We start from the raw sequence: 13,299 nt of genomic DNA on the forward strand, positions 1-13,299 counted from the left end.
CGGCACAATACGACCTTTCTTCCGCTCGCCATTTCATGCAATTCAAGGCCATGCGAACTTTCCCCGAGCTAGTCAGGATCAATGATCCATTTGGTTTCAAACAAAATGATAGCAGTTAAAAGAAATAAAATGTGGCCTAATGACTCCTCAGTATGGCGAATGCCGGTACAGTGTCTTATATTGTCCAAGACCGCACGCACCCTTCTCACATTCACCGCGCCACATCTCGTCGCCTGACGGACGTAGACAGGTCGTTGCCCCCTAGGAGGGTGAAAACGTGAAATCACATTCGGAGCAGTAGTAATCGGCCGGTTGCGCACGCGCGGTTTGCTGTACAGTACAGGCCTGTAGCTGTGTTGAGTTGATAGCTGCTGTCCATGTCCATGTCGAATAGATTTTCTACGCGCAGCCTAATCTTGCTTCAAAAATCTATTCCGGTACCGGGAATCGAACCCGAGCCTCCTGGGTGAAAGCCAGGTATCCTAGCCACTAGACCATACCGGAGACGACGGCTATGTTTTGAGACAGTCACGAGACTTGTTCAATACACCAACTGGTCTGCAGTTTTAAATGGTCGCCTATTAGAAGCAAGCAAAACAGATCTCTTGTGGTCATTCGCACGTTTGAGAAGAGAAAAAATAACTTTAGCCCTTAACTCCCGCCACTCAGCGTTTGACTTGTTTCTAAATTTGCGCTGTGTCCGGTATGGTCTAGTGGCTAGGATACCTGGCTCTCACCCAGGAGGCTCGGGTTCGATTCCCGGTACCGGAAATTTTATTTTATCCATTCTTTGTTTATTTTAACACTTTTTCGGAGCAGAACAATTACTGTAACTTAGAACTCACGATGAGACCGTACTGAAAGTGAACTCTGAATATGTAATGTCAAATGTAGTGATTACATGGAACAGTCACGTGGTGAAAGGGGAAACTAGACTTGGATCTCCTTCGATTAGGTTCTCTTTCTTTTTCCAGTACGGTAGCTTCATTCATGGAAGAGCCGCAATGTGTCCTTGTTCTCTTATGATCAGTGTTTCTAAGGGGTTTTGCTCCTTGAGAAACGAGTAAGTACACAATGAACCTAATTTCAACAACTCAGTGGATCAGTGGAAGAGATCCCATGATCGTGGCTTCAACCCCAGCAACGGTATTCCTGTGTTTGTTAGATAGGTTTCCATTCGGCACTATATGTCGTACGAAAGATCCCCCAGCCACACATCGCGTTCCTCTGCCATCTGTTATTGCACAACGGAACGTCGAAACTGACATGACAGCAGACGAAAATACCTGAATGCGGTCACAGTTATGATTATGATGATTGCTACCGCATTTCTCTGAGTATCGGCTAACAATCTGAAAAGAGCTCAACTGTCATTTTTCTCACATTTGAAGTCTTCTTTATTTGATTCTCCAATTCCCTGAGGATTTCAAAAATACCTCCCCGGCGGGGAATCGAACCCCGGTCTCCCGCGTGACAGGCGGGGATACTGACCACTATACTACCGAGGATACAAAATTCTTCATCTCGTCTCATTTCTTTCCTTTATTCAGTTACAAGAGATGCGTATTAGTGCACCAACAACCACAATTCCTTTATCTCAATATGTTAAAAATTCCTCCCCGGCGTGGAATCGAACCCCGGTCTCCCGCGTGACAGGCGGGGATACTGACCACTATACTACCGAGGACATCTGATCGTCGTAAATCTGAATTGTTTTCTTTAGCACTGCACATAATTCAACACCGTTCAAAACATGAGCCGTGAACAACTACTTGTGTTTTCTGCAACACATGACAGTTCAGTACTCACCTACATCGCCTCTGGTAGCTCAGTTGGTAGAGCGGTGGACTGTAGAGGAGAAAGTCATCAGACATCCATAGGTCGCTGGTTCAAATCCGGCCCGGAGGAGATATTTTACAATCAATTACCTCTTTCGGGAACATTACTTTACAGTGTCGTTCACATATCATTAATAACACACCGGTAACGTTATTTCCGCTAAGTTACATTACGTGAAATGTGTTACTGGTAGTTAGATTACTACGCTTGAGGATCAAACGACTTTGAGATTGTGAACTAGAAAACTTATGTACGGGTACTGACTAGGTCTTGAGAATCCAGTTCATCTTCAGGTTGAGTACTTGCCATATAACAAATTACCACAGTATGAGGATCTGATTAACCTTCTAATCAAGAACTACTCAGTACGAACTCTAAATACGGCAGGCAAAGGAACCGCATCGCAAGTGGTCGAGAACTGTCGAGAGACTTGCCAATTGCCCACGTCCCGCGATGTTGTTTAGTAATAAGGTTGCACAGTGGATGCATGCTTCTAAACTGGAACTATTTTCCCTACGCTATTAGCTATTCTTGTCTTCTCGGCACAATACGACCTTTCTTCCGCTCGCCATTTCATGCAATTCAAGGCCATGCGAACTTTCCCCGAGCTAGTCAGGATCAATGATCCATTTGGTTTCAAACAAAATGATAGCAGTTAAAAGAAATAAAATGTGGCCTAATGACTCCTCAGTATGGCGAATGCCGGTACAGTGTCTTATATTGTCCAAGACCGCACGCACCCTTCTCACATTCACCGCGCCACATCTCGTCGCCTGACGGACGTAGACAGGTCGTTGCCCCCTAGGAGGGTGAAAACGTGAAATCACATTCGGAGCAGTAGTAATCGGCCGGTTGCGCACGCGCGGTTTGCTGTACAGTACAGGCCTGTAGCTGTGTTGAGTTGATAGCTGCTGTCCATGTCCATGTCGAATAGATTTTCTACGCGCAGCCTAATCTTGCTTCAAAAATCTATTCCGGTACCGGGAATCGAACCCGAGCCTCCTGGGTGAAAGCCAGGTATCCTAGCCACTAGACCATACCGGAGACGACGGCTATGTTTTGAGACAGTCACGAGACTTGTTCAATACACCAACTGGTCTGCAGTTTTAAATGGTCGCCTATTAGAAGCAAGCAAAACAGATCTCTTGTGGTCATTCGCACGTTTGAGAAGAGAAAAAATAACTTTAGCCCTTAACTCCCGCCACTCAGCGTTTGACTTGTTTCTAAATTTGCGCTGTGTCCGGTATGGTCTAGTGGCTAGGATACCTGGCTCTCACCCAGGAGGCTCGGGTTCGATTCCCGGTACCGGAAATTTTATTTTATCCATTCTTTGTTTATTTTAACACTTTTTCGGAGCAGAACAATTACTGTAACTTAGAACTCACGATGAGACCGTACTGAAAGTGAACTCTGAATATGTAATGTCAAATGTAGTGATTACATGGAACAGTCACGTGGTGAAAGGGGAAACTAGACTTGGATCTCCTTCGATTAGGTTCTCTTTCTTTTTCCAGTACGGTAGCTTCATTCATGGAAGAGCCGCAATGTGTCCTTGTTCTCTTATGATCAGTGTTTCTAAGGGGTTTTGCTCCTTGAGAAACGAGTAAGTACACAATGAACCTAATTTCAACAACTCAGTGGATCAGTGGAAGAGATCCCATGATCGTGGCTTCAACCCCAGCAACGGTATTCCTGTGTTTGTTAGATAGGTTTCCATTCGGCACTATATGTCGTACGAAAGATCCCCCAGCCACACATCGCGTTCCTCTGCCATCTGTTATTGCACAACGGAACGTCGAAACTGACATGACAGCAGACGAAAATACCTGAATGCGGTCACAGTTATGATTATGATGATTGCTACCGCATTTCTCTGAGTATCGGCTAACAATCTGAAAAGAGCTCAACTGTCATTTTTCTCACATTTGAAGTCTTCTTTATTTGATTCTCCAATTCCCTGAGGATTTCAAAAATACCTCCCCGGCGGGGAATCGAACCCCGGTCTCCCGCGTGACAGGCGGGGATACTGACCACTATACTACCGAGGATACAAAATTCTTCATCTCGTCTCATTTCTTTCCTTTATTCAGTTACAAGAGATGCGTATTAGTGCACCAACAACCACAATTCCTTTATCTCAATATGTTAAAAATTCCTCCCCGGCGTGGAATCGAACCCCGGTCTCCCGCGTGACAGGCGGGGATACTGACCACTATACTACCGAGGACATCTGATCGTCGTAAATCTGAATTGTTTTCTTTAGCACTGCACATAATTCAACACCGTTCAAAACATGAGCCGTGAACAACTACTTGTGTTTTCTGCAACACATGACAGTTCAGTACTCACCTACATCGCCTCTGGTAGCTCAGTTGGTAGAGCGGTGGACTGTAGAGGAGAAAGTCATCAGACATCCATAGGTCGCTGGTTCAAATCCGGCCCGGAGGAGATATTTTACAATCAATTACCTCTTTCGGGAACATTACTTTACAGTGTCGTTCACATATCATTAATAACACACCGGTAACGTTATTTCCGCTAAGTTACATTACGTGAAATGTGTTACTGGTAGTTAGATTACTACGCTTGAGGATCAAACGACTTTGAGATTGTGAACTAGAAAACTTATGTACGGGTACTGACTAGGTCTTGAGAATCCAGTTCATCTTCAGGTTGAGTACTTGCCATATAACAAATTACCACAGTATGAGGATCTGATTAACCTTCTAATCAAGAACTACTCAGTACGAACTCTAAATACGGCAGGCAAAGGAACCGCATCGCAAGTGGTCGAGAACTGTCGAGAGACTTGCCAATTGCCCACGTCCCGCGATGTTGTTTAGTAATAAGGTTGCACAGTGGATGCATGCTTCTAAACTGGAACTATTTTCCCTACGCTATTAGCTATTCTTGTCTTCTCGGCACAATACGACCTTTCTTCCGCTCGCCATTTCATGCAATTCAAGGCCATGCGAACTTTCCCCGAGCTAGTCAGGATCAATGATCCATTTGGTTTCAAACAAAATGATAGCAGTTAAAAGAAATAAAATGTGGCCTAATGACTCCTCAGTATGGCGAATGCCGGTACAGTGTCTTATATTGTCCAAGACCGCACGCACCCTTCTCACATTCACCGCGCCACATCTCGTCGCCTGACGGACGTAGACAGGTCGTTGCCCCCTAGGAGGGTGAAAACGTGAAATCACATTCGGAGCAGTAGTAATCGGCCGGTTGCGCACGCGCGGTTTGCTGTACAGTACAGGCCTGTAGCTGTGTTGAGTTGATAGCTGCTGTCCATGTCCATGTCGAATAGATTTTCTACGCGCAGCCTAATCTTGCTTCAAAAATCTATTCCGGTACCGGGAATCGAACCCGAGCCTCCTGGGTGAAAGCCAGGTATCCTAGCCACTAGACCATACCGGAGACGACGGCTATGTTTTGAGACAGTCACGAGACTTGTTCAATACACCAACTGGTCTGCAGTTTTAAATGGTCGCCTATTAGAAGCAAGCAAAACAGATCTCTTGTGGTCATTCGCACGTTTGAGAAGAGAAAAAATAACTTTAGCCCTTAACTCCCGCCACTCAGCGTTTGACTTGTTTCTAAATTTGCGCTGTGTCCGGTATGGTCTAGTGGCTAGGATACCTGGCTCTCACCCAGGAGGCTCGGGTTCGATTCCCGGTACCGGAAATTTTATTTTATCCATTCTTTGTTTATTTTAACACTTTTTCGGAGCAGAACAATTACTGTAACTTAGAACTCACGATGAGACCGTACTGAAAGTGAACTCTGAATATGTAATGTCAAATGTAGTGATTACATGGAACAGTCACGTGGTGAAAGGGGAAACTAGACTTGGATCTCCTTCGATTAGGTTCTCTTTCTTTTTCCAGTACGGTAGCTTCATTCATGGAAGAGCCGCAATGTGTCCTTGTTCTCTTATGATCAGTGTTTCTAAGGGGTTTTGCTCCTTGAGAAACGAGTAAGTACACAATGAACCTAATTTCAACAACTCAGTGGATCAGTGGAAGAGATCCCATGATCGTGGCTTCAACCCCAGCAACGGTATTCCTGTGTTTGTTAGATAGGTTTCCATTCGGCACTATATGTCGTACGAAAGATCCCCCAGCCACACATCGCGTTCCTCTGCCATCTGTTATTGCACAACGGAACGTCGAAACTGACATGACAGCAGACGAAAATACCTGAATGCGGTCACAGTTATGATTATGATGATTGCTACCGCATTTCTCTGAGTATCGGCTAACAATCTGAAAAGAGCTCAACTGTCATTTTTCTCACATTTGAAGTCTTCTTTATTTGATTCTCCAATTCCCTGAGGATTTCAAAAATACCTCCCCGGCGGGGAATCGAACCCCGGTCTCCCGCGTGACAGGCGGGGATACTGACCACTATACTACCGAGGATACAAAATTCTTCATCTCGTCTCATTTCTTTCCTTTATTCAGTTACAAGAGATGCGTATTAGTGCACCAACAACCACAATTCCTTTATCTCAATATGTTAAAAATTCCTCCCCGGCGTGGAATCGAACCCCGGTCTCCCGCGTGACAGGCGGGGATACTGACCACTATACTACCGAGGACATCTGATCGTCGTAAATCTGAATTGTTTTCTTTAGCACTGCACATAATTCAACACCGTTCAAAACATGAGCCGTGAACAACTACTTGTGTTTTCTGCAACACATGACAGTTCAGTACTCACCTACATCGCCTCTGGTAGCTCAGTTGGTAGAGCGGTGGACTGTAGAGGAGAAAGTCATCAGACATCCATAGGTCGCTGGTTCAAATCCGGCCCGGAGGAGATATTTTACAATCAATTACCTCTTTCGGGAACATTACTTTACAGTGTCGTTCACATATCATTAATAACACACCGGTAACGTTATTTCCGCTAAGTTACATTACGTGAAATGTGTTACTGGTAGTTAGATTACTACGCTTGAGGATCAAACGACTTTGAGATTGTGAACTAGAAAACTTATGTACGGGTACTGACTAGGTCTTGAGAATCCAGTTCATCTTCAGGTTGAGTACTTGCCATATAACAAATTACCACAGTATGAGGATCTGATTAACCTTCTAATCAAGAACTACTCAGTACGAACTCTAAATACGGCAGGCAAAGGAACCGCATCGCAAGTGGTCGAGAACTGTCGAGAGACTTGCCAATTGCCCACGTCCCGCGATGTTGTTTAGTAATAAGGTTGCACAGTGGATGCATGCTTCTAAACTGGAACTATTTTCCCTACGCTATTAGCTATTCTTGTCTTCTCGGCACAATACGACCTTTCTTCCGCTCGCCATTTCATGCAATTCAAGGCCATGCGAACTTTCCCCGAGCTAGTCAGGATCAATGATCCATTTGGTTTCAAACAAAATGATAGCAGTTAAAAGAAATAAAATGTGGCCTAATGACTCCTCAGTATGGCGAATGCCGGTACAGTGTCTTATATTGTCCAAGACCGCACGCACCCTTCTCACATTCACCGCGCCACATCTCGTCGCCTGACGGACGTAGACAGGTCGTTGCCCCCTAGGAGGGTGAAAACGTGAAATCACATTCGGAGCAGTAGTAATCGGCCGGTTGCGCACGCGCGGTTTGCTGTACAGTACAGGCCTGTAGCTGTGTTGAGTTGATAGCTGCTGTCCATGTCCATGTCGAATAGATTTTCTACGCGCAGCCTAATCTTGCTTCAAAAATCTATTCCGGTACCGGGAATCGAACCCGAGCCTCCTGGGTGAAAGCCAGGTATCCTAGCCACTAGACCATACCGGAGACGACGGCTATGTTTTGAGACAGTCACGAGACTTGTTCAATACACCAACTGGTCTGCAGTTTTAAATGGTCGCCTATTAGAAGCAAGCAAAACAGATCTCTTGTGGTCATTCGCACGTTTGAGAAGAGAAAAAATAACTTTAGCCCTTAACTCCCGCCACTCAGCGTTTGACTTGTTTCTAAATTTGCGCTGTGTCCGGTATGGTCTAGTGGCTAGGATACCTGGCTCTCACCCAGGAGGCTCGGGTTCGATTCCCGGTACCGGAAATTTTATTTTATCCATTCTTTGTTTATTTTAACACTTTTTCGGAGCAGAACAATTACTGTAACTTAGAACTCACGATGAGACCGTACTGAAAGTGAACTCTGAATATGTAATGTCAAATGTAGTGATTACATGGAACAGTCACGTGGTGAAAGGGGAAACTAGACTTGGATCTCCTTCGATTAGGTTCTCTTTCTTTTTCCAGTACGGTAGCTTCATTCATGGAAGAGCCGCAATGTGTCCTTGTTCTCTTATGATCAGTGTTTCTAAGGGGTTTTGCTCCTTGAGAAACGAGTAAGTACACAATGAACCTAATTTCAACAACTCAGTGGATCAGTGGAAGAGATCCCATGATCGTGGCTTCAACCCCAGCAACGGTATTCCTGTGTTTGTTAGATAGGTTTCCATTCGGCACTATATGTCGTACGAAAGATCCCCCAGCCACACATCGCGTTCCTCTGCCATCTGTTATTGCACAACGGAACGTCGAAACTGACATGACAGCAGACGAAAATACCTGAATGCGGTCACAGTTATGATTATGATGATTGCTACCGCATTTCTCTGAGTATCGGCTAACAATCTGAAAAGAGCTCAACTGTCATTTTTCTCACATTTGAAGTCTTCTTTATTTGATTCTCCAATTCCCTGAGGATTTCAAAAATACCTCCCCGGCGGGGAATCGAACCCCGGTCTCCCGCGTGACAGGCGGGGATACTGACCACTATACTACCGAGGATACAAAATTCTTCATCTCGTCTCATTTCTTTCCTTTATTCAGTTACAAGAGATGCGTATTAGTGCACCAACAACCACAATTCCTTTATCTCAATATGTTAAAAATTCCTCCCCGGCGGGGAATCGAACCCCGGTCTCCCGCGTGACAGGCGGGGATACTGACCACTATACTACCGAGGACATCTGATCGTCGTAAATCTGAATTGTTTTCTTTAGCACTGCACATAATTCAACACCGTTCAAAACATGAGCCGTGAACAACTACTTGTGTTTTCTGCAACACATGACAGTTCAGTACTCACCTACATCGCCTCTGGTAGCTCAGTTGGTAGAGCGGTGGACTGTAGAGGAGAAAGTCATCAGACATCCATAGGTCGCTGGTTCAAATCCGGCCCGGAGGAGATATTTTACAATCAATTACCTCTTTCGGGAACATTACTTTACAGTGTCGTTCACATATCATTAATAACACACCGGTAACGTTATTTCCGCTAAGTTACATTACGTGAAATGTGTTACTGGTAGTTAGATTACTACGCTTGAGGATCAAACGACTTTGAGATTGTGAACTAGAAAACTTATGTACGGGTACTGACTAGGTCTTGAGAATCCAGTTCATCTTCAGGTTGAGTACTTGCCATATAACAAATTACCACAGTATGAGGATCTGATTAACCTTCTAATCAAGAACTACTCAGTACGAACTCTAAATACGGCAGGCAAAGGAACCGCATCGCAAGTGGTCGAGAACTGTCGAGAGACTTGCCAATTGCCCACGTCCCGCGATGTTGTTTAGTAATAAGGTTGCACAGTGGATGCATGCTTCTAAACTGGAACTATTTTCCCTACGCTATTAGCTATTCTTGTCTTCTCGGCACAATACGACCTTTCTTCCGCTCGCCATTTCATGCAATTCAAGGCCATGCGAACTTTCCCCGAGCTAGTCAGGATCAATGATCCATTTGGTTTCAAACAAAATGATAGCAGTTAAAAGAAATAAAATGTGGCCTAATGACTCCTCAGTATGGCGAATGCCGGTACAGTGTCTTATATTGTCCAAGACCGCACGCACCCTTCTCACATTCACCGCGCCACATCTCGTCGCCTGACGGACGTAGACAGGTCGTTGCCCCCTAGGAGGGTGAAAACGTGAAATCACATTCGGAGCAGTAGTAATCGGCCGGTTGCGCACGCGCGGTTTGCTGTACAGTACAGGCCTGTAGCTGTGTTGAGTTGATAGCTGCTGTCCATGTCCATGTCGAATAGATTTTCTACGCGCAGCCTAATCTTGCTTCAAAAATCTATTCCGGTACCGGGAATCGAACCCGAGCCTCCTGGGTGAAAGCCAGGTATCCTAGCCACTAGACCATACCGGAGACGACGGCTATGTTTTGAGACAGTCACGAGACTTGTTCAATACACCAACTGGTCTGCAGTTTTAAATGGTCGCCTATTAGAAGCAAGCAAAACAGATCTCTTGTGGTCATTCGCACGTTTGAGAAGAGAAAAAATAACTTTAGCCCTTAACTCCCGCCACTCAGCGTTTGACTTGTTTCTAAATTTGCGCTGTGTCCGGTATGGTCTAGTGGCTAGGATACCTGGCTCTCACCCAGGAGGCTCGGGTTCGATTCCCGGTACCGGAAATTTTATTTTATCCATTCTTTGTTTATTTTAACACTTTTTCGGAGCAGAACAATTACTGTAACTTAGAACTCACGATGAGACCGTACTGAAAGTGAACTCTGAATATGTAATGTCAAATGTAGTGATTACATGGAACAGTCACGTGGTGAAAGGGGAAACTAGACTTGGATCTCCTTCGATTAGGTTCTCTTTCTTTTTCCAGTACGGTAGCTTCATTCATGGAAGAGCCGCAATGTGTCCTTGTTCTCTTATGATCAGTGTTTCTAAGGGGTTTTGCTCCTTGAGAAACGAGTAAGTACACAATGAACCTAATTTCAACAACTCAGTGGATCAGTGGAAGAGATCCCATGATCGTGGCTTCAACCCCAGCAACGGTATTCCTGTGTTTGTTAGATAGGTTTCCATTCGGCACTATATGTCGTACGAAAGATCCCCCAGCCACACATCGCGTTCCTCTGCCATCTGTTATTGCACAACGGAACGTCGAAACTGACATGACAGCAGACGAAAATACCTGAATGCGGTCACAGTTATGATTATGATGATTGCTACCGCATTTCTCTGAGTATCGGCTAACAATCTGAAAAGAGCTCAACTGTCATTTTTCTCACATTTGAAGTCTTCTTTATTTGATTCTCCAATTCCCTGAGGATTTCAAAAATACCTCCCCGGCGGGGAATCGAACCCCGGTCTCCCGCGTGACAGGCGGGGATACTGACCACTATACTACCGAGGATACAAAATTCTTCATCTCGTCTCATTTCTTTCCTTTATTCAGTTACAAGAGATGCGTATTAGTGCACCAACAACCACAATTCCTTTATCTCAATATGTTAAAAATTCCTCCCCGGCGTGGAATCGAACCCCGGTCTCCCGCGTGACAGGCGGGGATACTGACCACTATACTACCGAGGACATCTGATCGTCGTAAATCTGAATTGTTTTCTTTAGCACTGCACATAATTCAACACCGTTCAAAACATGAGCCGTGAACAACTACTTGTGTTTTCTGCAACACATGACAGTTCAGTACTCACCTACATCGCCTCTGGTAGCTCAGTTGGTAGAGCGGTGGACTGTAGAGGAGAAAGTCATCAGACATCCATAGGTCGCTGGTTCAAATCCGGCCCGGAGGAGATATTTTACAATCAATTACCTCTTTCGGGAACATTACTTTACAGTGTCGTTCACATATCATTAATAACACACCGGTAACGTTATTTCCGCTAAGTTACATTACGTGAAATGTGTTACTGGTAGTTAGATTACTACGCTTGAGGATCAAACGACTTTGAGATTGTGAACTAGAAAACTTATGTACGGGTACTGACTAGGTCTTGAGAATCCAGTTCATCTTCAGGTTGAGTACTTGCCATATAACAAATTACCACAGTATGAGGATCTGATTAACCTTCTAATCAAGAACTACTCAGTACGAACTCTAAATACGGCAGGCAAAGGAACCGCATCGCAAGTGGTCGAGAACTGTCGAGAGACTTGCCAATTGCCCACGTCCCGCGATGTTGTTTAGTAATAAGGTTGCACAGTGGATGCATGCTTCTAAACTGGAACTATTTTCCCTACGCTATTAGCTATTCTTGTCTTCTCGGCACAATACGACCTTTCTTCCGCTCGCCATTTCATGCAATTCAAGGCCATGCGAACTTTCCCCGAGCTAGTCAGGATCAATGATCCATTTGGTTTCAAACAAAATGATAGCAGTTAAAAGAAATAAAATGTGGCCTAATGACTCCTCAGTATGGCGAATGCCGGTACAGTGTCTTATATTGTCCAAGACCGCACGCACCCTTCTCACATTCACCGCGCCACATCTCGTCGCCTGACGGACGTAGACAGGTCGTTGCCCCCTAGGAGGGTGAAAACGTGAAATCACATTCGGAGCAGTAGTAATCGGCCGGTTGCGCACGCGCGGTTTGCTGTACAGTACAGGCCTGTAGCTGTGTTGAGTTGATAGCTGCTGTCCATGTCCATGTCGAATAGATTTTCTACGCGCAGCCTAATCTTGCTTCAAAAATCTATTCCGGTACCGGGAATCGAACCCGAGCCTCCTGGGTGAAAGCCAGGTATCCTAGCCACTAGACCATACCGGAGACGACGGCTATGTTTTGAGACAGTCACGAGACTTGTTCAATACACCAACTGGTCTGCAGTTTTAAATGGTCGCCTATTAGAAGCAAGCAAAACAGATCTCTTGTGGTCATTCGCACGTTTGAGAAGAGAAAAAATAACTTTAGCCCTTAACTCCCGCCACTCAGCGTTTGACTTGTTTCTAAATTTGCGCTGTGTCCGGTATGGTCTAGTGGCTAGGATACCTGGCTCTCACCCAGGAGGCTCGGGTTCGATTCCCGGTACCGGAAATTTTATTTTATCCATTCTTTGTTTATTTTAACACTTTTTCGGAGCAGAACAATTACTGTAACTTAGAACTCACGATGAGACCGTACTGAAAGTGAACTCTGAATATGTAATGTCAAATGTAGTGATTACATGGAACAGTCACGTGGTGAAAGGGGAAACTAGACTTGGATCTCCTTCGATTAGGTTCTCTTTCTTTTTCCAGTACGGTAGCTTCATTCATGGAAGAGCCGCAATGTGTCCTTGTTCTCTTATGATCAGTGTTTCTAAGGGGTTTTGCTCCTTGAGAAACGAGTAAGTACACAATGAACCTAATTTCAACAACTCAGTGGATCAGTGGAAGAGATCCCATGATCGTGGCTTCAACCCCAGCAACGGTATTCCTGTGTTTGTTAGATAGGTTTCCATTCGGCACTATATGTCGTACGAAAGATCCCCCAGCCACACATCGCGTTCCTCTGCCATCTGTTATTGCACAACGGAACGTCGAAACTGACATGACAGCAGACGAAAATACCTGAATGCGGTCACAGTTATGATTATGATGATTGCTACCGCATTTCTCTGAGTATCGGCTAACAATCTGAAAAGAGCTCAACTGTCATTTTTCTCACATTTGAAGTCTTCTTTATTTG

At 44.9% G+C, this 13,299-nt stretch overlaps 27 non-coding genes across 27 annotated transcripts; 11 read left to right on the forward strand and 16 right to left on the reverse strand.

The window, feature by feature from the left end:
• Positions 1 to 432: 432 nt before the first annotated feature.
• TRNAE-UUC (transfer RNA glutamic acid (anticodon UUC)) lies at positions 433 to 504 on the reverse strand. Its single transcript has one exon. It is a non-coding gene; the product is annotated as a tRNA-Glu (tRNA).
• A 195-nt stretch (positions 505 to 699) lies between these two features.
• On the forward strand, positions 700 to 771 carry TRNAE-CUC (transfer RNA glutamic acid (anticodon CUC)). The gene has a single exon. It is a non-coding gene; the product is annotated as a tRNA-Glu (tRNA).
• A 665-nt stretch (positions 772 to 1,436) lies between these two features.
• On the reverse strand, positions 1,437 to 1,508 carry TRNAD-GUC (transfer RNA aspartic acid (anticodon GUC)). Its single transcript has one exon. It is a non-coding gene; the product is annotated as a tRNA-Asp (tRNA).
• Positions 1,509 to 1,615: 107 nt separating this feature from the next.
• Positions 1,616 to 1,687, reverse strand: TRNAD-GUC (transfer RNA aspartic acid (anticodon GUC)). The gene has a single exon. It is a non-coding gene; the product is annotated as a tRNA-Asp (tRNA).
• Positions 1,688 to 1,817: 130 nt separating this feature from the next.
• On the forward strand, positions 1,818 to 1,908 carry TRNAY-GUA (transfer RNA tyrosine (anticodon GUA)). Its single transcript is given in 2 exon segments — positions 1,818 to 1,854; positions 1,873 to 1,908. It is a non-coding gene; the product is annotated as a tRNA-Tyr (tRNA).
• Positions 1,909 to 2,811: 903 nt separating this feature from the next.
• On the reverse strand, positions 2,812 to 2,883 carry TRNAE-UUC (transfer RNA glutamic acid (anticodon UUC)). The gene has a single exon. It is a non-coding gene; the product is annotated as a tRNA-Glu (tRNA).
• A 195-nt stretch (positions 2,884 to 3,078) lies between these two features.
• On the forward strand, positions 3,079 to 3,150 carry TRNAE-CUC (transfer RNA glutamic acid (anticodon CUC)). Its single transcript has one exon. It is a non-coding gene; the product is annotated as a tRNA-Glu (tRNA).
• A 665-nt stretch (positions 3,151 to 3,815) lies between these two features.
• On the reverse strand, positions 3,816 to 3,887 carry TRNAD-GUC (transfer RNA aspartic acid (anticodon GUC)). The gene has a single exon. It is a non-coding gene; the product is annotated as a tRNA-Asp (tRNA).
• Positions 3,888 to 3,994: 107 nt separating this feature from the next.
• On the reverse strand, positions 3,995 to 4,066 carry TRNAD-GUC (transfer RNA aspartic acid (anticodon GUC)). Its single transcript has one exon. It is a non-coding gene; the product is annotated as a tRNA-Asp (tRNA).
• A 130-nt stretch (positions 4,067 to 4,196) lies between these two features.
• Positions 4,197 to 4,287, forward strand: TRNAY-GUA (transfer RNA tyrosine (anticodon GUA)). The gene is given in 2 exon segments: positions 4,197 to 4,233; positions 4,252 to 4,287. It is a non-coding gene; the product is annotated as a tRNA-Tyr (tRNA).
• A 903-nt stretch (positions 4,288 to 5,190) lies between these two features.
• TRNAE-UUC (transfer RNA glutamic acid (anticodon UUC)) lies at positions 5,191 to 5,262 on the reverse strand. The gene has a single exon. It is a non-coding gene; the product is annotated as a tRNA-Glu (tRNA).
• A 195-nt stretch (positions 5,263 to 5,457) lies between these two features.
• TRNAE-CUC (transfer RNA glutamic acid (anticodon CUC)) lies at positions 5,458 to 5,529 on the forward strand. Its single transcript has one exon. It is a non-coding gene; the product is annotated as a tRNA-Glu (tRNA).
• Positions 5,530 to 6,194: 665 nt separating this feature from the next.
• TRNAD-GUC (transfer RNA aspartic acid (anticodon GUC)) lies at positions 6,195 to 6,266 on the reverse strand. The gene has a single exon. It is a non-coding gene; the product is annotated as a tRNA-Asp (tRNA).
• Positions 6,267 to 6,373: 107 nt separating this feature from the next.
• Positions 6,374 to 6,445, reverse strand: TRNAD-GUC (transfer RNA aspartic acid (anticodon GUC)). Its single transcript has one exon. It is a non-coding gene; the product is annotated as a tRNA-Asp (tRNA).
• Positions 6,446 to 6,575: 130 nt separating this feature from the next.
• TRNAY-GUA (transfer RNA tyrosine (anticodon GUA)) lies at positions 6,576 to 6,666 on the forward strand. Its single transcript is given in 2 exon segments — positions 6,576 to 6,612; positions 6,631 to 6,666. It is a non-coding gene; the product is annotated as a tRNA-Tyr (tRNA).
• Positions 6,667 to 7,569: 903 nt separating this feature from the next.
• Positions 7,570 to 7,641, reverse strand: TRNAE-UUC (transfer RNA glutamic acid (anticodon UUC)). Its single transcript has one exon. It is a non-coding gene; the product is annotated as a tRNA-Glu (tRNA).
• Positions 7,642 to 7,836: 195 nt separating this feature from the next.
• On the forward strand, positions 7,837 to 7,908 carry TRNAE-CUC (transfer RNA glutamic acid (anticodon CUC)). Its single transcript has one exon. It is a non-coding gene; the product is annotated as a tRNA-Glu (tRNA).
• Positions 7,909 to 8,573: 665 nt separating this feature from the next.
• On the reverse strand, positions 8,574 to 8,645 carry TRNAD-GUC (transfer RNA aspartic acid (anticodon GUC)). The gene has a single exon. It is a non-coding gene; the product is annotated as a tRNA-Asp (tRNA).
• Positions 8,646 to 8,752: 107 nt separating this feature from the next.
• Positions 8,753 to 8,824, reverse strand: TRNAD-GUC (transfer RNA aspartic acid (anticodon GUC)). The gene has a single exon. It is a non-coding gene; the product is annotated as a tRNA-Asp (tRNA).
• Positions 8,825 to 8,954: 130 nt separating this feature from the next.
• Positions 8,955 to 9,045, forward strand: TRNAY-GUA (transfer RNA tyrosine (anticodon GUA)). The gene is given in 2 exon segments: positions 8,955 to 8,991; positions 9,010 to 9,045. It is a non-coding gene; the product is annotated as a tRNA-Tyr (tRNA).
• Positions 9,046 to 9,948: 903 nt separating this feature from the next.
• On the reverse strand, positions 9,949 to 10,020 carry TRNAE-UUC (transfer RNA glutamic acid (anticodon UUC)). The gene has a single exon. It is a non-coding gene; the product is annotated as a tRNA-Glu (tRNA).
• A 195-nt stretch (positions 10,021 to 10,215) lies between these two features.
• On the forward strand, positions 10,216 to 10,287 carry TRNAE-CUC (transfer RNA glutamic acid (anticodon CUC)). The gene has a single exon. It is a non-coding gene; the product is annotated as a tRNA-Glu (tRNA).
• A 665-nt stretch (positions 10,288 to 10,952) lies between these two features.
• TRNAD-GUC (transfer RNA aspartic acid (anticodon GUC)) lies at positions 10,953 to 11,024 on the reverse strand. Its single transcript has one exon. It is a non-coding gene; the product is annotated as a tRNA-Asp (tRNA).
• A 107-nt stretch (positions 11,025 to 11,131) lies between these two features.
• On the reverse strand, positions 11,132 to 11,203 carry TRNAD-GUC (transfer RNA aspartic acid (anticodon GUC)). Its single transcript has one exon. It is a non-coding gene; the product is annotated as a tRNA-Asp (tRNA).
• Positions 11,204 to 11,333: 130 nt separating this feature from the next.
• TRNAY-GUA (transfer RNA tyrosine (anticodon GUA)) lies at positions 11,334 to 11,424 on the forward strand. Its single transcript is given in 2 exon segments — positions 11,334 to 11,370; positions 11,389 to 11,424. It is a non-coding gene; the product is annotated as a tRNA-Tyr (tRNA).
• Positions 11,425 to 12,327: 903 nt separating this feature from the next.
• TRNAE-UUC (transfer RNA glutamic acid (anticodon UUC)) lies at positions 12,328 to 12,399 on the reverse strand. The gene has a single exon. It is a non-coding gene; the product is annotated as a tRNA-Glu (tRNA).
• Positions 12,400 to 12,594: 195 nt separating this feature from the next.
• Positions 12,595 to 12,666, forward strand: TRNAE-CUC (transfer RNA glutamic acid (anticodon CUC)). The gene has a single exon. It is a non-coding gene; the product is annotated as a tRNA-Glu (tRNA).
• The last annotated feature ends 633 nt before the right edge of the window (positions 12,667 to 13,299 follow it).

This window comes from Anabrus simplex, chromosome 8 (genome assembly GCF_040414725.1).
Source record: "Anabrus simplex isolate iqAnaSimp1 chromosome 8, ASM4041472v1, whole genome shotgun sequence".
Classification (NCBI taxonomy): domain Eukaryota; kingdom Metazoa; phylum Arthropoda; class Insecta; order Orthoptera; family Tettigoniidae; genus Anabrus; species Anabrus simplex.